This window comes from Protopterus annectens, chromosome 6.part0 (genome assembly GCF_019279795.1).
Source record: "Protopterus annectens isolate FY-2018-M chromosome 6.part0, PAN1.0, whole genome shotgun sequence".
In the NCBI taxonomy this organism is placed as follows: Eukaryota; Metazoa; Chordata; order Ceratodontiformes; family Protopteridae; genus Protopterus; species Protopterus annectens.
This window is the reverse complement of record NC_056737.1, coordinates 1,287,192,473-1,287,219,299: the sequence shown is the minus strand read 5'-3', so window position 1 is coordinate 1,287,219,299 and position 26,827 is coordinate 1,287,192,473.

Genomic DNA, 26,827 nt, shown 5'->3' with positions numbered 1-26,827 from the left:
ACTCCCAAAGGAATTTGCAGTCATCCACAGTTCACTTCCACATCTTTCTGATGACTAGATATTTGTACCTTTAGTCTGCCCCATCTGCTTCCCTTGTGTTGTCTTTAAAGTTATTACGTCACATCGTACATCTTTATGTAATCATATCATTTTCTTAGCTTCCCTACAGTTGCTCAAGGTGAAATTACTCAAGCATTAGTAGGACGTAGAAAACAAAAGACATAATGCTGAATGCCTTTTCCTCAATGGAAGGCATTGTCTGTGATCATGGAGTTAGAATATATACATTTGGGGAGGGAATCTTTCCTCTCACGTGTTGTGTAAACCCCCCTGCAAATAAACAACTAGAACTGATTTTTTTTATCATTATGTATTTTGCGAGTCATTTCAGCTCATTGTCTTTCAGAAAGTCATTCCCTGGTAGAACCATTTCTTCCTCTCTCTCTCCTGTCCTGCTTTGTGACTGGATTTAACTTTTCAGTCTCTGCCTTTACCCCTTACCTTTCTCTGGACACACTCATCAAGCGTGATGTCCTTTTCTTATAAAGGTTCAAGGACTGTATACAATACTCCAGTTGTGGTTAGACAGATGATTTTGAGAGTTAAGCACAACATCTTTACTTCACATGGCAGTCCTCCAACAAAATACCAAAACATTTTCTTTGCTCTGAACACGTCTTTCATAGTTTGTGCCTGGAAATTAATTTCTGCAGTCACTTTCACCCAAGACCCTTTTGTTCTGTGCTCTCCTTGGAAATTTTGCTTAACATTTCACATTAGAACTATTGGAATGCAGGTGAACTGCCTTGCACCTTCAACTTCTGTTACTATCTTTGTATCCATTCTTTAGCTTTCTTAGATACCATTGTATGCTTAGTGCTACCCCTGCTGTCCCAAGTATTCTATTTTACAGGTGAGTGAACTGAACTGCTGACACCTTTTTCTGTCATCAGCTAATTACAGTTAAATGAAAAAGAAGACTGACAAAATATACAAAATCCCAACAAAAACATTTTTTTGCAGAGAAGCAAATCCCCTTATGCCACCCACACCCTCTGCTAATTATATATAATTAACCCCAAGATCTCACTGCAGTGGGGAAAGGTCATATTCCCACAAAGAGAAGATTTGCACTGACAAAGTTGGCACGCTTTAATTAGCTGTTCTGATTCTGTCACCTGTCTACTAACAGACTCTGCCATAGATTGTTCCTCTCCCACACACACACACACACACACACACACACATATATATATATATATATATATATATATATATATATATATATATATATATTTTGGTAAAAACTCTGTACCCATGAACTACCACATAGGCGGTAGTCTACTTAACACCGAAAGTGTGATAAGAGACCTTGGGACACAGGTGGACAGTAGTCTCTCCTTTGATAATCACATCACCACAGTAGTCAGGAAATCCTAGGTGGCACACCTCATCACAAAAGGTTTCTCATCCAGGAAAAAAGAGGTCATTGTTCCCCTCTACTCATCACTCATTTGACCCATTATAGAGTACAACGCCCCATTTGGTATGTACCTCACAAGACATCTACAACAACTGGAAAGGCCACAGAAATACCTCACAAAGAGGATTACCGGCCTCAAACAGATGCCCTGCTCAGACCATCTCAAAAAACTCCAGCTTTACTCTGTCACATATCGCCTACTCAGAGGCGACCTCTGCCTAACATACAAAGCTATGTCAAACCTAGAGCTGTTGGGCATGCTCCACGTAAAGAAATCCCAATCCCTCCGAGCTACACGCTCTAAGGACCTAAACCTTGTCACCACAATAAACAGAACATGCTGGAGGGATAGATTCCTGTCTCAAAGACTTCCCATACTCTGGAACAAACTACCTATCTATATCAAACAAACCTCCTCATTAGCACTCCAAGAAAAATCTTGATGATTGGATGGGAGATAGGAAATTCACCCCGGGATCACTTCTGCGGCTCTGCTTGACAGGGGCACAGGAAAATAATTTTCTTGGGTGGCAAAAGCCAGGGTACTGTTTGGCTAGGCTTATATAGGCCCTAGGGCCAATAGCCTAGTACCTACCTATGAACCTATATATATATATATATATATATATATATATATATAGGTCTACTACTGGAGATCGAAATTACACTAACGCGAAAGTGCACTTTCACGAACACCATTTGAGCAAATGGTTACAGACCTTATATATACACACACACACACACACACACATATATATATATATATATATATATATATATATATATATATATATATATATATGGGTCTACTACTGGAGATCGAAATTACACTAACGCGAAAGTGCACTTCACCAAAAGTGCACTTTTGCGAACACCACTTGATTACAGACCTTAGGATTAGGGCTTGGGTTAAGGATTGTGGATAGCTAGTAGGGCTATCCACTGTCCTTAACCCAAGCCCTAACCCTAAGGTCCATGGCTACCGCACCACAGTGGAGGAAATTGTATGTCCTCCACGGTGCAGTAGTCATGTACCTATGTCCTCCACTGTGGTGTGGTAGTCACGGACCTTAGGGTTAGGGCTTGGGTTAAGGATAGTTGATAGCTAGTAGGGCTATCCACTATCCTTAACCCAAGCCCTAACCCTAAGGTCTGTGACTACTGCACCACAGTGGAGGACATTGCTTGTTCATTCTAGTGGTGTTTGCGAAAGTGCACTTTTGGTGAAGTGCACTTTCGCGTTAGTGGGCATCTACTACTGGATTTCGAAATAGTGTAATTTCGATCTCTGGTAGTAGACCCATATATATATATATATATATATATATATATATATATATATATATATATATATATATATATATAATAGATAGATATATATGGGTCTCCTTCAGTAGATCGAACATATTACAAGTTCGAACCTCATATGGCCGAGACCATATGTTCAAATTTGTAAATGTATATATGGCTCCCCCTGTGATTTGTTGAAAGTGTAAAATTCTGAAGGTAAAACATGTCGAAATCTCAAAATGCTGATAATGGAATTTCCCTTTTCTCCTTATTAGCAGCATATATTTGCTTTTTCTATGAATGTTTATACATTGTTATGTGGTATATTATATATTAGGTGCTGGTCTTATTTCCTTAAAGCTGTACAGGTCTATATTGCATATTCCTCATTACAGTAATAATTTCCACTTAAATCTGTGAGAAGTATGCTTTAAGTACACTCTCACACAGGCATGTGTACATATTTTTAAGATACTTTGTACTCATTGTGTATCTGTGCTTCAAAACATTGCATTATTAAGTGAACACTATGCATTTCAGTATTTTAACTTCCCAGTGTAAACATCAGAATGCAAGTATATTTGATGCGTAATATACCAAGCCAAACCTTTCATTAATGTAATGTTTAGCACCATCTTTCAAAGCAATTCATTACATAGGCTCATAGGATCATAGCAGGTTACTAGGCTAATGGCCCTGGGGCCTTAAAAGCCTATCCAAGAGTTTATCTCCCCAAAAAAAACCTCGGTCAGCACCTGTTGCCCCTGTCCGTGAGTGACACAGGTGAAACCCCTGGTAAAAATTTGTGGTTTCCCATCCACTCATCTGTTGTGCTTGAAGAGGGTCAATGAGGTGCTCTGTTAAACATGTATGGGAAGTCTATTCCAGAGACTGGGCAGCCTTTGGGAGACAAATCTCTCTTTCCATCAGATTTTGTTGATGTCTCATATTAGATTTAGGCCTTTCAAGCAGGTAATGCATGAGGAGTTAGAATTACAGATATGGAGTATCTCTAGTAGGGCAAGGCCCAAGATTAGCTTGTAGGCGAGACAGATCACCTCTGAGCAATCTGTCCGATACCGAGTAGAGTGACAGTGGTTTGAGCCTGTCCACGTAGGACAGGTGTTGGAGTCCATGGATTCTCTTTGTGAGGTATTTTTGTGGCCTTTCCAGTTGGTGCAGATATTTGAAGAGATACATACCAAATGGGGCATTATACTCAATTATTGGCCTAATGAGAGAGGAGTACAGAGAGGTAATAACCTTTTTTTTTCTGGATGCAGTCCCTTTACCTATGAGATAATCAAGTAAAAGGCTTTTCTGACCACTGCCGTTACATGATGGTCGAATGTGAGATTGTTGTAAACCTGAGTACTCAAGTCTCTCACCACAGGTTGTGGGCTTAGGGGATTGCCACTGATGTGGTAATTAGTAGGGGCCATGCTTTTGCCGGATGGTAAATACATTTTTTTTGCATTTAACTTGAGGCCATGACTTTGGCACCAGTCATTTTATGCTGGGAGACCCTCTTGCAGTATGTTAACATCATTTGGGGAGTCAGTGACAGCACCCAACTTACAGTCCACAAACTTGGTCAGCCACAGGCCTTTTCTCTTTGCCTGGACCTCTGAGAAGTAGATGCCAAACAGTAGGGGTCCCAGGACAGATCCCTGGGGAACACCATTAGTGACAGGTCTGCTGTTGGAGGTGAAGGCACCTATTTTGATCTTGTGGGTCCTATCAGTGAGCCAGTTGGCCACTCACCTGATGAGATGGGGATTTACACCAAGTTATGTTAGCTTTTCCATGATGTCCAAGTGGGAGATTGTGTCAAAGATCTTGACCAAGTCAAGGTAAGCTGTATGTACTGACTTTCCCTCATCCAGGGCCTTAGTGACGGTCTCAAAGAAGTCAACCAGGTTCAATAGACACAATCTGCCTTTGACAAATTCAAACTGGTTGAGGTGAAGTGCTTGGAGATTCCCTATGTCCTTGTTTATGAGATTCATAATAATACACTTCATGGTTTACAGATCAGACTTGTCAAGCTAATGGGGCAATAGTTTCCAGGGTCAGTAGTGGCACCATCTTTGTGCAAAAGGATAGCAATGGCAGTTCTCAGCTCCGCTGGAATGAAGCCTGTACTTAGGCTGTGGTTGAATAGGGTACTCAATGGCGAAGCTTGTTCTTACTGGAGATGGTGCAGAATTCAGCCTGGGATGCTATCAGGTCCCATGGAAGCTGTGTTCTTTGTCTTGGATAGGGCCTTTAACACTTGATCTATGCAGATGTGAGGTGTGAGACAAGTATCGGGATGTCGATTTGGCCTTTGGGGGGGACAAGTGGGTGAAGTTTGCACTGAACCTATCTGATAGCAAGTTGGCTAAGTCAACAGGATCAGTGTAAGTGATAATGTTAAGTACTAATTTGGAACAAACCTAGTCTTTGCCATGGAGGTTCCTGGCATAACTGAAGAAAGCTTTGTGGTTTCCCTTTGTTATAGAGGGTAATTTTGATTCATAATTGGCTTTGGAGGTTTTCACTAGTGATCTAATTCACTTGTTGAGGCTAAGGAAGGAGTTTTTCCAATTTGGAATTTGTTCCTTTTTACCCTTGGACAACAGTTTCTTCCCTTTGTTGTAAAGCCTGATAGAGGATGTCCACCATGCAGGTTTGTGTTTCCTTGAGGAGCAGGTTTTAGTTCTGTTGGGTATGGCTGAGTCCATGCAATTGTACAAGTGCTTTTCTACTGCATTGGCATACTGTTCAGCATAGTTGCCTGCATCCTTTGAGGGGGGCGGTGGTGTAAAGCTACTGATACCCTCGCTTAGGAGGTTGTAGTCAGCTTTTGAGACGTTTTTGCCTGGTTATGGCTGGGGTGGGTGGTGGGTGAGAGAGATATTTCAAATGAGACAGACAGATGATTTGATCTCACCAGGGAAGCACATATTATGGGAATTGTGCAGTGGTCACCCCTGTTGGTGAGAACCAAATCCAGAATGTTATCTCCCTTTGTGAGGAATGAGATGAGCTTGTATAGTGTGTTAGAACTGATGAAATCAAGGAATCATTGGGTGAGTGCATTAGTGCAGGAATAGTTTACCCAGTGTATGGTGGGGTAGTTGAAGTCACCAAGGATCAGGGTGTTGGGGGGTACCTTGATGGAGTCAAGTAGGTCCAGGTAGGAGGAGTGGGTGTCCTGAGTCATGGAGGGGGGTCTATAGCTGGCAATAACTTGGATGGGTGTCTTTCCAACTGTAATTTGCACCTGGAGTAGTTCCAGTGTGTCTTGCTGACAAACCAGTCTGGAGGCGTGACTGTGCTTAATGAAGATAAAGACTCCACCACCCTTAGTCTTCCTGAGCTCATTTTAGGGTCGGAATGTGTGGAATGAGATAGAGCCTGGTAAGGCAGGAGTCCTGTCTGCAGCCCTGAACCAAGTTTCCATGACTGCACAGATGTTGGCATCTTCCAGTGCAAGGAGAGCCTCCAGTGAGTGTATTTTCAGGTTTAGGCTCCTAGTGTTAAACAGCATGACCTTCAATTTGCTTTTTGACAAATCTTTTATGTTGGAAAATTTGTCTTTGGGGCATTGCCTGTTGCTTTCTAAGTATCTTACTTTTCTTTCCCAGTAATCTGCTATATTTCAGACATGTAGGATAATTTATGATTTGTAATATGGATGGTTGGCTTGGAATTATAATGGGATTGTCCCAAATTCATATGAATTATTCCTGGACTATCCCCTACTGCTTCTGAAAATACAACTGTTGATGTCTTTACTATTTGTCTGAATACTCTTCAACATGCCTCTTGGCTGCAGGCTTCTTGAATGTAATTCTTGTTCTCATCACAAATCGTTGGTGCATGTTCATTTCATACCAATGTCTCCAGTTTCTTTGTAGCTACTTTCCATCTTCAGTGCGAGTAAAAATGTCAACTGCTTACTTCTTAACAGCCACTCTTTGGGCTGCTTTGGTACAGAACTTTTTATAATATATTTTCACTTCTGCTTTGTCCCCCTTTGTCATAGAATGCAGGTGATCTGCCCTTTTGTCATAGTACAACTTTTGGGTAGATTTTGTTTTCAGGGTGTCATACATAAATCATAAGTTTAGGCCATAGTAATGAAAAGGTAGATCTATTCTTGTAGCTGATCACTGGAGTATTTCCATTTTTCACCAAGATTACATACTCATCCGCATAACATTCACTGTTAATGCTCTGAGCCTTCTTCATGAAGATCTCCATACTTTGAGCCGTCTTTTTGATTTAGACATTGCACTGCAGATAATTTGTACTAGATGTCATGTGTTGAAATTCCCATTACTGTGAAACTCTATTAATTTCCCATCTGAGGCAACTTCATTACATATTCATTGTCTTAAAAATATGGCAGGACATAGATAACACTTGTATGCATTGTGTTATATGCCTTTACAACAGTTAAACATTATCGTCAGCACTTTAGATGCACAGTCTGTTAAATTAAACCAGTCTGTTCCATCTTTACTCCTCAGTCTTTCTGCTGTTGTAAAATAAAAACATTTATTGTTGTGATGCGCAGTGCACACATAACTCAAATATGATAGACTTGTATTTCTTTTGTAATTTTTTTCTGACTTTTATTTCTTATTCAGCTTGTTCATAGGTTCATATTAGGCTATCTGCCCTAGGGCATTTATAAGCCTAGCCAGAGTGTGTTTGGCTTTCACCACCCATTTTAAATTAATTTTGCTATGCCCTTTTTCGAGGTTAGTATACTGTGCCTCTGTCTAACAGTGACACAGAAGTGATACCCGGGGTAAACCTATGATCCCCCATCCACTCATCAAGATTCCTCTTGAAGAGAGTCAATGAGGGACTCTGCCTAACTTGGACTGGGATTTTATTCCAAAGTGAAGGGAGCCTCTGAGTTATGAATCTGTCCCTCCAGCATGTCCTATTTATTTCAGTGCTGAGGTTCAAGTCTCTCGAGCGCATAGCTCGTTGGGATTTGGATTTTCTGAGGTGCAGCATGTCCATTAATTCCGGGGTGGACATGGCTTTATACTTCAGGCACAGATCGCCTCTGAGCAGGCGGTATGCCACTGACTAGAGCTGGAGTTTCTTTAACCGGGCAGCATATGGCATCTGTTTGAGCCCTATGATCCTATTGATGAGGTACTTTTGGGGTCTTTCCAGTTGTTGCAGGTGTCTGGTAAGGTACATGCCAAAAGGGGCATTGTACTCAATTATGGACCTGATGAGGGATGAGTAAAGAGGCGCGATGACCTCCCCTGATCTAGATGTGAATCCCTTCATGATTAGGTGGGCTACATCAACTTGGGTCCCCAGGCCCCTAATTACTTCTTCTATACTTAATGGATTACCACCTATGTGGTAATAATTTGTGGGCACTTTGTTTTTGCCAAAGGGGATGACTATACACTTTTTGGCATTTGGCTTAAGGCCATGGCTTTGGCACCAGTTGTCTGTTTCTATGAGGCCCTTTTGGAGGATGCTTGTGTCGGCTGGAGAGTTGATTATGGCGCCCAGTTTGCAGTCATCTGCGAACTTGGTCAGCCACAGTCCTTCCGTGTTGGCCTGTACCTCCGAGAAATATATACCGAACAAGAGAGGTCCCAGGACTGAGCCTTGTGGGACGCCACTTGTAACTGGTTTGGAGTCTGACATGGCTCCAGCAATTCTAACCATGTGGGTTCTGTCCTTGAGCCAGTTTGCAACCCATCTAGTGACATAGGGGTTTATATTTAAGCTGGTGAGCTTATCTATAATGCCAGAGTGGGGTATTGCATCGAAGGCTTTTGCGAGGTCCAGGTAGGCTGTGTGGACCAGCTTCTCCTCGTCAATGGCCTTGGTGACTGTTTCAAAGAAATCGACCAGGTTTAAGAGGCAGGATCTGCACTTAACAAAGCCGAACTGGGTAGGATCCAGTGTCTGTAGGTCCCCAATATCTTTATTTATGAGGTCCATGATGATCCTTTCCATAGCTTTGCAGACCAAGCTAGTCAGGCTTATGGGGCGATAGTTTCCAGGATCCGTTGAGGCACCACCTTTGTGGAGAGGGACCACTGTTGCTGTACGCCACTCTTTGGGTACATATCCTGTAGTAAGGCTGAGATTGAACAGTAGTTTTATGTTTGGGTTTAGCTCTTCTTGGAGTTCATGTAGTTCACAGCCTGGGACACCGTCTGGTTCCATTGATGCTGTGTTTTTTGCTTTGGAGAGGGCGGCTCTTACCTGAGCATCTGAGATATCAGGGGGGCAGCACTCTGCTGGGATAGATATTTGCCCTTTTGGTGGAGAGGGGGGGGAGAAGTTTGCACTGAACCTGTCAGCTAGGATGTTGGCAATATCTTTGGGTTTGGTGTATTTTTTGTCATTTTGGACTAATTCTGAGCATATCTGGGAATTCCCACCCAGGTTCCTAACATAACTAAAGAAAGCCTTGTGATTATCCTTAGTGTCTTGTGCAATTTTTCTCTCGAAGCTGGCCTTAGACGATTTTATGAGTGCCCGTAGTTTTTTGCTAATACTGATCAGAGATGCCTTCCCTTTTTGGGATTTTGCTCTATCATGTAGTAGCTTCCTCCTTCTATTTTATAGTTTGTTTATGGCTGGGGTCCACCAGACAGGATGCCTGCCTTTGGAGGATTGGGTCTTGGTTTTATTTGGGATTGCATGATCCATACATTCCTGAAGGTGTTTATAGAATGCGTTTATAAAGGATTCTGCGGTCTGGGCCGTATTTTCCAGGCCCAGGGGCTTTGAAGGATTCTACCCCGGTTTTGAGGAGTGTGAAATTTGCTTTAGAGAAACTTTTCACTGTGGTTTTCTGGGCAGGGGGTGGGGTCGGGATGTGAATATCCAGTGAGATTAGTTTATGGTCTGATCTTACCAGTGAGGGATACACTTCTGGTCTGGAGCATAGAGCCCCCATGTTGGTGATGATCAGGTCCAGTATGTTTTCCCCTCTTGTGGGAGTGGTAACAAGTTGTTCCATAGCATTTGAGTTTATAAATTCTAGGAACCCTTGGGCTAGGGTGTTGGAGCTAGAGTAATGCTCCCAGTCTATGTTTGGGTAGTTGAAGTTGCCCAATATAATGGTGTTTGGAGAAACCTTCATATTTTCCAGTGCTCTCAGGAAGGCCGAGTGGGGTTCCTGGGTTTGGGAGGGTAGTCTGTTGCAGGCTATAAACTGGAAGGCAGTTTTACCCACTGTTAGTTGCACATGGATAGTCTCTGATGCTTCGTGCTGTGCCACCAACCTGGAGGTGTGGGTATCTTTGACTAATATTGATACTCCCCCCTCCTTTTGTGGTTCGGTCCAAGTTTTGGGGCCAAAAAGCATGGTATGAGGTATAACCTGGTAGTGCTGGGGTGCTCTCGGGAGCCTTGAACCAGGTTTCTGTTACTGCACAGATATCGATGTTCTCCATGCTAAGGAGAGTTTCGAGTGCGTGCATCTTGAGGTTTAGACTTCTGGCGTTGAATAGCATTACTCTTAGTTTCTTATCCCTTGTGATACCTATGGAGGTGGGTTTGTCTTTTGAGCCTTGCCTAAAAAAGGCACTATGGGGTGGCAAGAGCCTTTGCCAATATCCGAAAGCCCAGGGGTGACAGGTGCAAGCCGTCCCTAGCGAAGCATCGTGGCTTGTCGAGCATGTCATCCCAGGCTGACAGGCATTGGATCCCCTTTGAATGACACCAATACTTAAGCCAATTGTTGAAATTGATCATCTTGTCTTCATATTGTGGCATCATTCTTGGTGAGGGTAAGATGCTACTCAAGGTCAGGGTCATACCGGCCTGGGCTGCATGCTCAGAGAGCTCCTCTATGTCTCTATTCATGTAGTCCAGGGAGGTACATCTCAGGTCATTCACACCAGCATGGACAATGACTGAGTCATATTTGTATTTGCCTTGGAGTGACCTGAGTGCTTGTGTTATATGGCGGATCCTAGCACCCGACAGGCAGCTCACCGTGACCTTCTCCTTATTCAGCCTGGTGAGCGGGACGTCAGTGTGCCTGACGATAGAGTCACCTATTACAAGTGTATCAGATGTGTTGTTTAGCCTTAAGGGCTGTGACTGTTCAGCACAATGGCTTTGTGAGCTGTGTGTTGCACGTGTTTTGTTTTGGGGTAGCGGTTGCTTGGGTGTCTGCTTTGGAGGTGTCTGCTGCTTAGGCAGATTTTTATTTAGAGCCTCCGGGTATGTTTTTGTGTGTTTATGTGTTTGGTTTGCTGTTGTGGTAGGCCTATGTGAGACTGGAATTGTAGTGAGTGTGGTTTCCTTCTCCTCCTGACTGGTTACGCCAGTACTGAGTTGAGAGAGCTTAGCCTCCAGTTTGGCGATATGGTTGCATCTCTCACATGTGTTGGAATTTGTTGGGAGGAGGAGAGGGTTGTCTGTGTACATGAGGCAGTTGTAACATTGCCTCAAGATTCCCATATTCACCAGCTGGACCGGAGAGGAGATTGACAACTGACCTTTGGACATGCTAGAATAGTATTGGGAATTCCTTTATAATTTAAAAAAAGGGCCAGTGGGGAACAAGGTACTCAAGGGGAGTTTGTGAGGGTGTAGTGCTTTTAATTTTTTTGTGCTGACTTATATAATTGCTTTAGTGAGCAAGTGCCAGGCTTTAGAGTAGGAATAGGGTGTTTATTATGAGAACTAGACCAGTTCTAAGGGAAAAAGTGAAGAGCAGACTTTGTGGAGCAGAGAATGGTTTAAACCCAATTAAGCGGAGCTGCCTGATGCTGCGCTATGCACAAAATCGCGCAAAGCCGAGCCAAAGCGGGTTTTATACAGGGGGACTTGAAAGAGCTAGAAATTGGCCCAAAACGGCCAATAGACTACCAGATTCTTGTGCTGGGAACACTCCTCCAGGGATAGATAGTCTGCTCTAAGCTCCCCACTGCCACTGGTGAACAAAGAAGCCTCCCTTTATCCAAGAAAGGAAATGGGCAACACAGGAACTTTCCAAGAGTCCAGAATACAACAAAGCCTGTATTTGGATTACTGTAGGTCAAGAAAGATGGGAAACGAGGATAATTTTTTTGTTTTTTTTTTCTTTTTTGCAGCAAACAGCAGGAAAATGCAATAAATATGTAACACAGGCTAGCGCACTTGAGTGTGTAGCCTCAACGGGTAAATGCAACAAACAGGACAAACTTTAAAAGTGCAGGTGCAAAAACAACTTTAAACAGTTTAAAACAGTTCAAGAAGCAGAAATACTTACAGTTTAGCTAGATCGGACAGTCGCCCAGGTAGTAGCAGGAAAAAAAAAACACTTTTATCAGGTTAACAGTCGCTCTTTTAGCCTCTCTGCTGCTAGCACCACTCTGCAGGACCACGAGGAGCTTGGCTGAGTAGTAACAAGGGCAAAAACCGTGCCAAAGCGGGTTTTATACAGGGGGACTTGAAAGAGCTAGAAATTGGCACAAAAGGCCAACAGATTCTTGTGCTGGGAACACTCCTCCAGGGATAGATCAACTGCATCCTTTCAAAACCAGTGATTTATTTGTGGAGGAGTTAAATTGCACAGTGTTCCACTCCCCAGTCTGAACTTCACACTTTGGATATTTATTTGTTTTCCTTCCAGATATCCCACTCAGTTATTTTTTAATTTTATGTTCGTTTCCATTTCAGTCCTAGAACTTCACATTTTTAAGCAGTTACATTACACACTGCTGCTGAGTCGAGACTGCACTTTACCCTTTTATTATTAATTCAAAGTTTTATCTTCTAGCTTACCAACTCAGCTTCAAGTTCTAGCTATTTGTACTTTTATCCTGCATACAAGTCATGTAATGCATTTTTTTAACAAAGTCTGTGCCCCAATATAACTAATTTTCACCACACTGCTCTAACAAACATGATGTTTTAGGCTACAGATATTTTTATTTTATAAATGTTAGTAAAATTATTCATTTTGTCAATACATCTGCAGCTTTTATTAATAGCAAGGCATGGATTATTATCTTATAGCACCATCCAGTGCATGATAGTTTGACTTGATTCTTATTCACTTTTTATGTATTTCTTAGTGTTTCCGACTCAGAAGTTACTCTGCCCACAATATGTTTACTGAGGCCCTTTAATTATTATGGGACACATTCACTCACTCTCCTCACATCAGCCACTTTATTTAACATTAAATGCAATTCTCTTACTAGTCTTACCAGTGTCTGCTCATTTATAATGCCCCAAACAAGTCGTCTTATACTAATGAATCATGCAATTCACTAGACTGTCTGTATCACGTCTTTAATTCAGTTATACAAGCAGAGGTGCAGTAGCTGTTCTTGCACCTGGTGTTGTCCCCTGATTTAGTGCTCCCCCAACTTTAAGTTGCAGAGCAAAAAAAAAAATAAAAAAACTCTTAGCTTGAGGAGCAAAAAGCCCTTCTCTCCTGAAGCAAACAGCTGACACAGTTTGTGACACATGAGGTGTTACAGCTCTTTAATTCTGACCACAAATGAAATACTTGCATTAATGCAATGAAGACAGAGTGCTGTGCTACAGTACTTTAGTTCTGACCTCAAATCATATATTGCTGTTCAGCTATGCATCTGAACACAAGTATCAATAGATTGTGTGGGACCTTGTGCCATCATGTACAGCAAATGGCAAAACAAATATAACAAATTCTTTCTCAGCTTGCAGTAACTCTGATGCTTCTGTCCTCTCACCACAGTATTCTCCTTCTGGGTCATAAAACTCAGGCATATTAAATGTAGCATGGTGTACCTGCTGTGGCTTCCTGAAATGTTTATTCATTTAGCAGCAAAAATCATTTCTTGATCTAAATTTCCAGTTCTCAGGCAAATCACTGTCAAGAAAAAGGTCAACAGGGGGATTGTATTTGAACCATTTCTCAAATGAAAGATGAAACAACTTGTTTTTGATTACATCTGATATCATAGGTTCATAGGTTCATACTAGGCTATCTGCCCTAGGGCATTTATAAGCCTAGCCAGAATGTGTTTGGCTTTCGCCACCCATTTTAAATTTATTTTGCTATGCCCTTTTCGAGGTTAGTATACTGTGCCTCTGTCTAACAGTGACACAGAAGTGATACCCGGGGTAAACCTACGATCTCCCATCCACTCATCAAGATGAGGGACTCTGCCTAACCTGGACTGGGATTTTATTCCAGAGTGAAGGGAGCCTCTGGGTTATGAATCTGTCCCTCCAGCATGTCCTATTTATTTCAGTGCTGAGGTTCAAGTCTCTCGAGCGCGTAGCTCGATGGGATTTGGATTTTCTGAGGTGCAGCATGTCCATTAATTCCGGGTTGGACATGGCTTTATATGTCAGGCACAGATCGCCTCTGAACAGGCGGTATGCCACTGAGTAGAGCTGGAGTTTCTTTAACCGGGCAGCATATGGCATCTGAGCCCTTTGATCCTCTTGGTGGGGTACTTTTGGGGTCTTTCCAGTTGCTGCAGGTGTCTGGTAAGGTACATCCCAAAAGGGGCATTGTACTCAATTATGGGCCTGATGAGGGATGAGTAAAGAGGCACGATGACCTCCCCTGATCTAGATGTGAATCCCTTCATGATTAGGTGGGCTGTATAAAATGTTTTTCTAACCACTTTGGCCACGTGGTTGTCAAATGACAGATTGCTATCAACTTGGGTCCCCAGGTCCTCAGGTCCCTAATTACTTCTTCTGTACTTAATGGATTACCACCTATGTGGTAATTTGTGGGCAGTTTGTTTTTGCCAAAGGAGATGACTATACACTTTTTGGCATTTAGCTTGAGGCCATGGCTCTGGCACCAGTTGTCTGTTTCTATGAGGCCCTTTTGGAGGATGCTTGTGTCGGCTGGAGAGTCGATTATGGCACCCAGTTTGCAGTCATCTGCGAACTTGGTCAGCCACAGTCCTTCCGTGTTGGCCTGTACCTCTGAGAAATATATACCGAACAAGAGAGGTCCCAGGACTGAGCCTTGTTGGACACCACTTGTAACTGGTTTGGAGTCTGACATGGCTCCAGCAATTCTAACCATGTGGGTTCTGTCCTTGAGCCAGTTTGCAATCCATCTAGTGACATAGGGGTTTATATTTAAGCTGGTTAGCTTATCTATAATGCCGGAGTGGGGTATTGTATCAAAGGGTTTTGCGAGGACAGGTAGGCTGTGTGGACCACCTTCCCCTCGTCAATGGCCTTGGTGACTGTTTCAAAGAAATCAACCAGGTTTAAGAGGCAGGATCGGCCCTTAACAAAGCCGAACTGGGTAGGATCCAGTGTTTGTAGGTCCCCAATATCTTTATTTATGAGGTCCATGATGATCCTTTCCATAGCTTTGCAGACCAAGCTAGTCAAGCTTATGGGGCGATAGTTTCCAGGATCCATTGAGGCACCACCTTTATGGAGAGGGACCACTGTTGCTGTACGCCACTCTTTAGGCACATATCCTGTAGTAAGGCTGAGATTGAACAGTTGTTTTATGTCTGTGTTTAGCTCTTCTTGGAGTTCATATAGGATGCAGCCCGGGACACCATCTGGTCCCATTGATGCTGTGTTTTTTGCTTTGGAAAGGGCGGCTCTTACCTGAGCATCTGAGATGTCAGGGGGCAGCACTCTGCTGGGATAGATATTTGCCCTTTTGGTGGGGGGGGGGGAGTTTGTGCTGAACCTGTCAGCTAGGATGTTGGCAGTGTCTGTGGGTTCGGTGTATTTTTTGTCATTTTTGACTAATTCTGAGCATATCTAGGAATTACCACCCAGGTTCCTAACATAACTAAAGAAAGTCTTGTGATTATCCTTAGTGTCCTGTGCAATTTTTCTCTTGAAGCTGGCCTTAGACAATTTTATGTGTGCCCGTAGTTTTTTGCTAATACTGATCAGTGATGCCTTCCCTTTTTGGGATTTTGCTCTATCATTTAGTAGCTTCCTCCTTCTATTGTATAGTTTGTTTATGGCTGGGGTCCACCAGACAGGACGTCTGCCTTTGGAGGATTGGGTCTTGGTTTTATTTGGGATCGCATGATCCATGCATTCCTGAAGGTGTTCATAGAATGCGTTTATAAAGGATTCTGCAGTCTGGGCCATATTTTCCACAGGCCCGGGGGCTTTGAAGGATTCCACCTCTGTTTTGAGGAGTGTGAAATTTGCTTTAGAGAAGTTTTTCACTGTGGTTTTCTGGGCAGGGAGTGGGGTCGGGATGTGAATATCCAGTGAGATTAGTTTATGGTCTGATCTTACCAGTGAGGGATACACTTCTGGTCTGGAGCATAGAGTCCCCATGTTGATGATGATCAGGTCCAGTATGTTTTCCCCTCTTGTGGGAGTGGTAACAAGTTGTTCCATAGCATTTGAGTTTATAAATTCTAGGAACCTTTGGGCTAGGGTGTTGGAGCTAGAGTAATGCTCCCAGTCTATGTTTGGGTAGTTGAAGTCGCCCAATATAATGGTGTTTGGAGAGACCTTCATATTTTCCAGTGTTCTCAGGAAGGCTGAGTGAGGTTCCTGGGTTTGGGAGGGTGGTCTGTAGCAGGCTATAAACTGGAAGGCAGATTTACCCACTGTTAGTTGCACATGGATAGTCTCTGATGCTTCGTGCTTTGCCACCAACCTGGAGGTGTGGGTATCTTTGATGAATATCGATACTCACCCTCCTTTTGTGGTTCGGTCCAAGTTTTGGGGCCGAAAAGCATGGTATGAGGTATAACCTGGTAGTGCTGGGGTGCTCTCGGGAGCCCTGAACCAGGTTTCTGTTACTGCACAGATATCGATGTTCTCCATGCTAAGGAGAGTTTCGAGTGCATGCATCTTGAGGTTTAGGCTTCTGGCGTTGAGTAGCATTACTCTTAGTTTCTTATCCCTTGTGATACCTATGGAGGTGGGTTTGTCTTTTGAGCCTTGCCTAAAAAAGGCACTATGGGGGTGGCAAGAGCCTTTGCCAATATCCAAAAGCCCAGGGGTGACAGGTGCAAGCCATCCCTAGCGAAGCATCGTGGCTTGTCGAGCATATCATCCCAAGCTGACAGGCATTGGATCCCCTTTGAATGACACCAGTACTTAAGCCAATTGTTGAAATTGATCATCTTGTCTTCATATTGTGGCATCATTCTTGGTGAGGGTAAGATGCTACTCAAGGTCAGGGTCATACCGGCTTGGGCTACATGCTCAGAGAGCTCCTCTATGTCTCTTTTCATGTAGTCCAGGGAGGTACGTCTCAGGTCATTCACACCAGCATGGACAATGACTGAGTCATATTTGTACTTGACTTGGAGTGACCTGAGTGCTTGTGTTATGTGGCGGATCCTAGCGCCCGACAGGCTGCTCACCGTGACCCTCTCCTTGTTCAGCCTGGTGAGCGGGATGTCAGTGTGCCTGACGATAGAGTCACCTATTACAAGTGTATCAGGTGTGTTGTTTAGTCTTATGGGCTGTGACTGTTTGGCACACTGGCTTTGTGAGATATGTGTTGCCCGTGTTTTGTTTTGGGGTAGAGGCTGCTTGGGTGTCTGCTTTGAAGGTCTCTGCTGCTTCGGCAGATCTTTATTTAGAGCCTCCGAGTATGTTTTTGTGTGATTATGTGTTTGGTTTGCTGTCGTGGTAAGTCTATGTGAGACTGGAATTGTAGTGAGTGTGGTTTCCTTCTCCTCCTGACTGGTTATGCCAGTACTGAGTTGAGAGAGCTTAGCCTCCAGTTTGGCTATATGGTTGCATCTCTCACATGTGTTGGAATTTGTTGGGAGGAGGAGAGGGTTGTCTGTGTACATGAGGCAGTTGTAACATTGCCTCAAGATTCCCAGATTCACCAGCTGGACCAGAGAGGAGATTGACAACTGACCTTTGGACATGCTAGAATAATATTGGGAATTCCTTAATAATTGAAAACCAGGGCCAGTGGGGAGTGAGGATGTAGTGCTTTTAATTTTTAGTGCTGACTTATATAATTGCTTTAGTGAGCAAGTGCCAGGTAACTTAAGTGCAATGTGTTACAGGTAACTTAAATGCAAAAACGACAAACAGTAACTTTCTTTCAAGTGAAACAAGGAAATAAGTACAGTAAGCAATGCAGATATCACTAGTGATCCACAGAAGTGCTGAGAAGCCGCGTATTAGGTGGAATTAGCGTTCCAGGGAAATAACAAGCAAACAAACAACAAGCATATAAACAAAGCTAGATTCAGCAGGCCTGGATCTAGTCTATGCTACAGCAAACAAGGTGTACCAATTTCAGTAAGATACAGTTCAAATATTCAGGCACTATAAACCTTTAACCAGAAATTCCCAGCTCAGAAGGGCAGAGTCCATCCTCTTCTCTCACAAGAGTGCAGACCACAAAACTTCTTAATGTAAAATAACTGGCCTGAAGCCCAAGTGCTTAAACCAGAACTAATACACTTTAAGAATAACAGACACTGGGCTCTCAATCAGCAGTTCCCAACTTAGAAGGATGAAAGCTACCTGTCCTGCCACCACAGTGCATGCCACAAACCTTCGTAATGTAAAACAACTGGTCTGAAGCCCAAGTGCTTAATCCAAAAGACTTAGAATGATAGGTACACTTTAATCAAGTTACTACCAAGCAGTAATAAATACAATTGAATACTTTAGAGAATGCCTGGATTAGTGCTCAAGTTACACAAACAAAGCTAGATCCAGCAGGCCCGAATCCAGTCTATGCCACAGCAAACAAGGCACACCAACTTCAGTAAGAAGCAGTTCAGATATGCATGCACTATAACCCTTCAACCAGAAATTCCCAGCTCAGAGGGGCAGAGTCCAGCCTCTCCTCCCACAAGAGTGCAGACCACGAACCCTCTTAATGTAAAATAACTGGCCTGAAAGCCCAAGTGCTTAAACCAGAATTAATACACTTTTAGAATAACAGACACTGAGCCCTCAATCAGCAGTTCCCAACCTAGAAGGATGTAAGCTACCTGTTCTGCCACTACAGTGCAGACCACAAACCCTCTCAGTGCAAAACAACTGGTCCGAAGCCCAAGTGTTTAAACCAAAAGGCTTAGAATGAGTTACACCAAGCAGTAATAAATACAATTGAGTACTTTTAAGATGATGCAAAAGTAAAAAAGTAGGTAGAAACACAAGTACAGTAAAAGCAGATGAAATTTTTTTTTTTTTTTTTTTCTGAACAAGTGCTGAGATCAAAGAAACAGATTTGAGTGCTGAAACTAAAAAACTGGCTAGTTATAAGAAAAAAAAACTAAGCTAGAAGGCTTCCCTCCAACACAGAAGGGCTTGGGGGCAGAGAAGCCTACAAATAGTCTATACCACTTAACAGGAAAGGCAGGAAACAAGCTTAATTTTTTTTTTCTGTTTCCCAGATGCTCTCTTTGTACACAGTAGGAGTGCCTGAAATCAGAATATGATCTCACTGCACTCAGTTGAGTGAGCAAATGAGATGGACCCAGGAGGAGTATCCAAACACAAATTTACAAGAGTGGTGGGCAGTTGCAAGGCAACTAAGATTAACACCAAAACAAAAACAGGGAGGGTGGGTGGGACTAACTGAAGAGCAGAGTGAAAACTTCCAGTTCAGTTAATATTCCTTCCACACAGTTAAAATCAATTTAAATACTGTATTTTTTTGAAAAAAAAGAGCAGATAAAGGTACTTAAATTCTCCTATACGTCCAGTTGAATATAGCAAGTTCTTAGCTGGCCAAAGCTGAGGTTTTTAAGCAGAAAATATTTCACACTGTACCACTTAAATAGGCAAGGACAGGAAATCAAAGAATGTGACTCCCCGCACACCTGTAATTACTAGCAAATAACAAAATTCAGCAAACACTGACTAACTTCCAGTTCAGCTAATATTCCTTCCACACAGTTAAAATCAATTTAAATACTGTATTTTTGAAAAAAAAGAGCAGATAAAGGTACTTAAATTCTCTTATACGTCCAGTTGAATATAGCAAGTTCTTAGCCAGCCAAAGCTGAGGTTTTTAAGCAGAAAATATTTCACACTGTACCACTTAAATAGGCAAGGACAGGAAATCAAAGAATGTGACTACCCCCACACCTGTAATTACTAGCAAATAACAAAATTCAGCAAACACTGACTAACTTCCAGTTCAGCTAATATTCCTTCCACACAGTTAAAATCAATTTAAATACTGTATTATTGAAAAAAGAGTGCAGATAAAGGTACTTAAATTCTCTTATACGTCCAGTTGAATATAGCAAGTTCTTAGCCGGCCAAAGCTGAGGTCTTTAAGCAGAAAATATTTCACACTGTACCACTTAAATAGGCAAGGACAGGAAATCAAAGAATGTGACTACCCCCACACCTGTAATTACTAGCAAATAACAAAATTCAGCAAACACTGACTAACTTCCAGTTCAGCTAATATTCCTTCCACACAGTTAAAATCAATTTAAATACTGTATTTTTTGAAAAAAAGAGCAGATAAAGGTACTTAAATTCTCTTATACGTCCAGTTGAATATAGCAAGTTCTTAGCCGGCCAAAGCTGAGGTTTTTAAGCAGAAAATATTTCACACTTTACCACTTAAATAGGCAAGGACAGGACATCAAAGAATGTGACTACCCCCACACCTGCAATTACTAGCAAATAACAAAATTCAGCAAACACTGACTAACTTCCAGTTCAGCTAATATTCCTTCCACACAGTTAAAATCAATTTAAATACTGTATTTTTTTGCAAAAAAAGTGCAGATAAAGGTACTTAAATTCTCTTATACGTCCAGTTGAATAAGCAAGTTCTTAGCTGGCCAAAGCTGAGGTTTTTAAGCAGAAAATATTTCACACTGTACCACTTAAATAGGCAAGGACAGGAAATCAAAGAATGTGACTACCCCACACCTGTAATTACTAGCAAATAACAAAATTCAGCAAACACTGACTAACTTCCAGTTCAGCTAATATTCCTTCCACACAGTTAAAATCAATTTAAATACTGTATTTTTTGAAAAAAAAGAGCAGATAAAGGTACTTAAATTCTCTTATACATCCAGTTGAATATAGCAAGTTCTTAGCCGGCCAAAGCTGAGGTTTTTAAGCAGAAAATATTTCACACTGTACCACTTAAATAGGCAAGGACAGGAAATCAAAGAATGTGACTACCCCCACACCTGTAATTACTAGCAAATAACAAAATTCAGCAAACACTGACTAACTTCCAGTTCTGCTAATATTCCTTCCACACAGTTAAAATCAATTTAAATACTGTATTTTTTTTAAAAAAAAAAGAGCAGATAAAGGTACTTAAATTCTCTTATACGTCCAGTTGAATATAGCAAGTTCTTAGCCGGTCAAAGCTGAGGTTTTTAAGCAGTGTTTTGTTTTTGTGTTGACAGAAAGGATGAGATGGAAACCAAATGCATGCAACTAGCTTTATCAGCATAATTTTCAGTCTATGCTATAGTACAGGATTTCAGAGCATACTGCACATTATTTTATTTATTTATTTAGCATTTGTTTACCAGGAAAGTTCTACTTGGAACGAAGTGAATTTTCAATGGAGGCCCCGGGAGAAATGCTCCAGATGCATATCTTTGTAACATGGGAGGAAACCCACATGAATGTATGCAGGGAGGACATGAAGATTCCACGCAGAACGTACCCCAACCAAGAATCGAACCAGAGAACCTCTTGCTGTGAGGCGACAGTACTACTGCTGCACCACTGTGCCATCCTTTACCAGATACATAGGCTAAGGGCACCAGCTCCTTTAAAGCTTTAGACCTATATATTACACTGGGGGGTATACTACAAGGACCTTTTGTCTTAAGTTTGTTTTCTGTAGCTTCCTCTGGTATTAGACCATCTGTTAACTGTCCAACCCTTTGACCAGGGTACTTTTCCTATCATGGTACTCTTTCTCCCCTGTATTTTATGAAGGGTGAAGTGAAAAGGAAAGTCAAGGTTTTCTGTATTGTCAGCAACCCCACTGAGTTTCTATTGCTTTTTCTGGACTTTTTCACCTTCCTTCATTCAGCTGTACACCTAAAACCCTTTTCTTCCCTTTTGATTCCTAATAATTCCTCTTCCGTTCTTGTTTTGGCTTTTTTGCATTCAGCGATGTCCTTCCCTGAGGCCTAGTTCAGTTTGTTTTGGCTTTTCTTACATCCAGTGATGTCTTTCCCCTGGGTCCTAGATGTTCTTCCATATCACTGCTGCAGTATTCTTTTCCTAAAGGGATCCCCTGATTAGGGTAGCCCAACATCCGACCAGTGTAACATATCCTGAAGATTTGAAGGATGTTGTACATCACACATATGCTCCTTGCTCATGGCGTAGGGCATAAAGGTGACATATAGATGTACGTATCTCAGAACTCCTTTGCTGCCAGTCTGAATGCCATGTTTGATAGTCTGTCTGAATGCTTCTTCGGTTGTCCTGGTTACCAAGCCATTTTCAGATAAGTGCCCCGTTGTGGGTTTCTTCTCATCTTATTTTTCTTTTGTTTGCGAGTTTACATGCCATCCAGAAAGGAAAAATGTCAGTGTGGGAGATAGAGTCCCCATACGGACAGTCACAAGAATTGTATTTTTTGCTTGGGTGCATCTCATGATAATACTGTGTGCTCGATTTGTCAAGTGTTTGACCCTAAGACCCTCCATAGTCCTCTCTCCTGTTTGTATATCTGCCTGTAGAACCAGCATCTTGAGTTTTTGGCACAGGGTGCAATGGCAGAATTGTCCCATCCTGAGGGTCAGCTGTCTGCCAAGAAGAAAAAGAAGAAAATAACTTGTCAGACTTGGCTGCTGTACTGCCTTCCCTGCACATCTCTCGAGTATGGTGAAAGCCCAGAGGATCATCTAGTTGTTCCATTGTATTCCTCTACTGTGATTGCATTAGAGGCTGTCATGGATCAGTGCTCTTGCATTCTACTAAACCACTTCCTTCTGATAAGGACAGTAGGGCCATGGAACTGCAGAGCAAGAAGGTCTACTGTTGCTACCCTGGCTTTTCAGGCTATTAATTATTAGATCATTATGACCAGGTATGTCTTGGCTCTTCTTTCTCAGGCCTATCAGTTTGTCTCTGGCCTTCCTGATTCTGAGGGGAAGGTTTCGGCCCTCTCTTTGTTGAGCTTCTCTTTCCAAGTGGCTCGCCATTCCATTAAATGTAGTTATGATGCTGGTGATGCTTCTTCTAGAGCTGCTGCTTTTGGTTCTGTGCAGCCTTTGCCTGATGATATTAAGGCTAAATTGCTGGATGCTCCACTTGATGATAAAAATCTCTCTGGTTCTGCAGCTGCTGAGCTTTTCAAAGTCATCACAAGTAAAGGACAATGCTTTGCAGGAATTGAAACATATTTTTTGTTTCCTCTATGGCTAAATTTCAGAGGAATTATCCCTCTAAGCCTGCCTTTGTGTGTAGACAGTCTCACCCTCCTTGTTCTTGTCAGGCTCTTCCTGCTAAGTCTACTCAGACTCCTACTACTCTGAATCCTCCTTTTCCAGACAAGCCAAGTTCTGTTTCCCTCCATCCTAAGTCAGATTCCTTTATCTTTGTCTTTCTCTGTCTCTTCCCAACTGGTTAAAGATCACTCAGGATTCTTGGATCCAATTGTCAGGGATACTTCATCATGTGGAAATCCTTCCTCCTTTTCTGGGTATTCCCCAACCTCCTCGGGAGCAGCTGCCTTTCTTTTGGATGTTCTTCAGGATCTTTTGTCTCAAGGCACCAACCAAGCAGTTTCTGCTCCTCAAAAGGAGAGGGGGTTTTGTTTCAGAATGTTTTTGGTTCCCAGGAAAGAAGGCACCTGGAGGCCCATTTTGGACCTTTCTCAGCTCAACACCTTTCTAAAGATCCTTTCCTTTGTGCCTTCAGACTCTATTTCCTGTTTTTCTTCCTCACGCTTCCCTGGTCTCTCTGGAAACTACCTATCTATATCAAACAAAGCTCCTCATTAGCACTCTTCAAGAAAAATCTTGATGATTGGATGGGAGATAGGAAATTCACCCTGGGGATCACTTCTGTGGCACAGGAAAATAATGTTTTTGGGTGGATAAAGCCAAGGTACAGTTTGGCTAGGCTTATTTAGGCCCTAGGGCCAATAGCCTAGTATCTACCTATGAACCTATGATCTCAAGGATGCTATCTTTACACCCCTTTTCACCTCCATTTTAGGAAATATTTGTATTTCTCTGTTTCTTTCCTTACCTGGACAAACTGCTGAATTCAGGCTTCCTCCCCAGAGACCTTGCTTCAGCACCTTCACTATGCTACTTGCCTCTTTGCACAGCCTATGGTTTATATAATTTACAGACGTCCTTCCTTACTTTTTCTCAGGATTATGTTTTTCTTGGTTGTAGGCTCCAGATCATTCTTATGTTGGCTTCTCTACCACCCCCCACCCCATGGCTCTTGCTCTAATTGCTTTATTTCAGTCCCTTTTTCCTCAGGTTTTAGTTACAGCCAGGGAATTTCTAAGGGCTCTGGGATTCACTGCTTCTACCATTCCTATGCTACTGTAGTCAGACTCTATGAGGAAGCCACAGTGGTTCCTAAAGTCAGTATAGCTCCAACATTGTCATCCTTTACACTTTCTAGTCCCTCTTTTTCCATGCCTCAGACAAATGCTTTATTGGTAGATTCATCAGCTATTTCTCAGTCCAGGGCTTCCTTTTCAGTCCCCAGTCCCCTCTCATGAGCTTTTTTCAGATGCTTCAGACACAGGCGGGTTACCTCTTTCGGCCCTCTAAAGGTTCAGGTTTTTTGCTCCTTTCATCAGATGCCAGACCATGTCAACATCAAGGATATAAGAGCCTCTCCTTCTTTCTCTTCAGGTCTTTTGTACACTTTTTCTTCCAGGCCTCACAAAATCTTTATAGACAATACTGCAGTGATGTGGTACATTAACAACAAGGGGTGGGGGACAGTTCTACCTTTTCTGCAGACTAGCTCTTCAAGTTTGGGATCTGACTGTCCAATATCAGGTGACTCTTCATGCTGTTTGTATTCCTTCAGAACAAAACATTGTGGCAGACACTCTAAGCAGGTCCATAACACAGAATCAAGAGTGGATGCATCACAGAGATGTGTTTTTGGACATTGTCCACCAATGGGTTACTCCTCAGGTGGTAGATCTTTTTACCTCCCCTCTGAACAGACAAATTCCTCCTTTTTGCTCCATAGTCCCAAGTCATTTGGCATGGAAGGTGGATTCCCTGTTTGTTTCTTTGAAGGGGATGTTTCTCTATGCCTTCTCTCCCCTTCCTCTCATACTGAGGGTCCTGCTCAAGATAGAGCGAGACTCCCCCAAAATCTTGCTGGTGTCTCCCTTTTGGCCCAGGCGGCATTGGTTCTGTTTTCTTCTGCACCCAGCCAAGGGCAATCACCACAAGTTACCTCACAGGATGGATGTACTTGTACAAGACAAGGGGTCTCTCATCCATCCTCACTTGTCCTTTTTTCAACTGATGCTGTAGGTAATATGGTTTTGATCCCTTTTAGGCACCTTTTTTTCCCCCGAGGATGTGCTTTGGTTTCTGCAGGAGACCAGGAAATCCACTACCAGAAGATCATGTGTGCCCAAACAGAAGAGATTTTCTGTCTGGTGCCTTGCTTGTAACTAGGATCCACTTGCTGTGGAGATTCCGCTGGTTCTCTCTTATTTGTGCAAATTGCTCCATGCTGGGTTGTTTTCTTCAGTTAAAGCTCATCTTTCAGCTTGTTTGTCTTTGTCTCCTCCTCTGGCCTCTAGGTTTGACAAACAATTTCTTAAAGTTGTCCTTCATATTAGACCCCAAAGAAACCTATTCCTCCTTCCTGGGACCTTAATTTTGTTGCTGAAAAAAATGACTTAGGCTCCTTTTGAGCCTGCGGCTTCAGCTTCCTTGCAGCATTGTACATGAAAGACTGTTCTTCTTTTGGCCTTTGCTTCAGCTAAGAAATTATCTGAGCTTCAGGCCCTTATGGATATTCCTTTATTTTTTCATAGGGACAGGGTGTCTCTTCATACTAATCTTTGTTTTAAGCCCAAAGTGGTTAATGAGTTGTCTCTTAATCAGTTTATTAATTTGCCCACATTTTTCCTTCTCTGCAGTCTGCTAGTGAGAAGGTTCTTCACCTCTTGGATTTGCATAGGCAGCTCAGGTATTATTTAAGTAAAACTTAAGCCATTTGCAAGTCTGAGCATCTTTTTATTTCTTTTCATCCTAGATCTCAAGGTTTGGCTGTTTCTAAGCATATCATCTCTTCATGGATCTCTAAGGCCATTTCCTTTTATAGGTCCATAGGTGTTTACAAGGCTACCAACCAGAAGGGCCTTTTTAAGCCTAGCCATGCATCTCAAATCTCTGACAAGTTCTGGTACCCTTGATCAGTGTAAGCAAGGGCTTGGGAGATGAAAAGTCTATAAGCAGGGGCTTAGGAGATGAACCCATCTACAGGTTGCCTGTGTCCATTAGAGACATAGGTGCCAGGTCAGGTATGAATTTCCTGTCTCGCATCCAATTGTCCAAGTTACACTTGAATTAGGTTAAGGAGGAACTCTAATTCACATGGATGGGGAGCTTGTTCCAGAGACTGGGTAATCTCTGGTATACATACCTGTCTCTCCCACAGGTCCTATTTATATCAAAGTCAATGTTTAAGTCATTAGAATGGGTAATTCTGGTGCTGTTTGTTTTGTAGATATGCAGGAAGTCCATCAGAGTGGGGTCTGGCAATGCCCTGTATGCCAGGCATAGATCTCCCCTCAACAGCCTTCAGGAGATAGAATACATAGATAGGGCCTTGAGGTGGTTTGCATGTTTGTATTCTTCTAGTGAGGAACCTCTGTGGATGTTCCATTTATGTACCTAACCAGGCATATCTAACAATGGGGACATCGTACTCGATGATCGGTCTAATGAATGTCGAATACAGTGGAACCTTGACTTCCTTGGACCTAGATGCCATACCTTTGTAAGTTGCACAACATAATGATTTTCTCAGTACTGCAGACACACGGTGATCAAAGTCTAGATTACTGTCTGTTTTCTTGCATTTTTCATGGGAAAAGATATTCTGTCCCTGTAAATGATCATTCTACCAGGGTTGTGGCTTTTTCTGGTGCTTTTTTCAAAGGGTTGGATACCATTT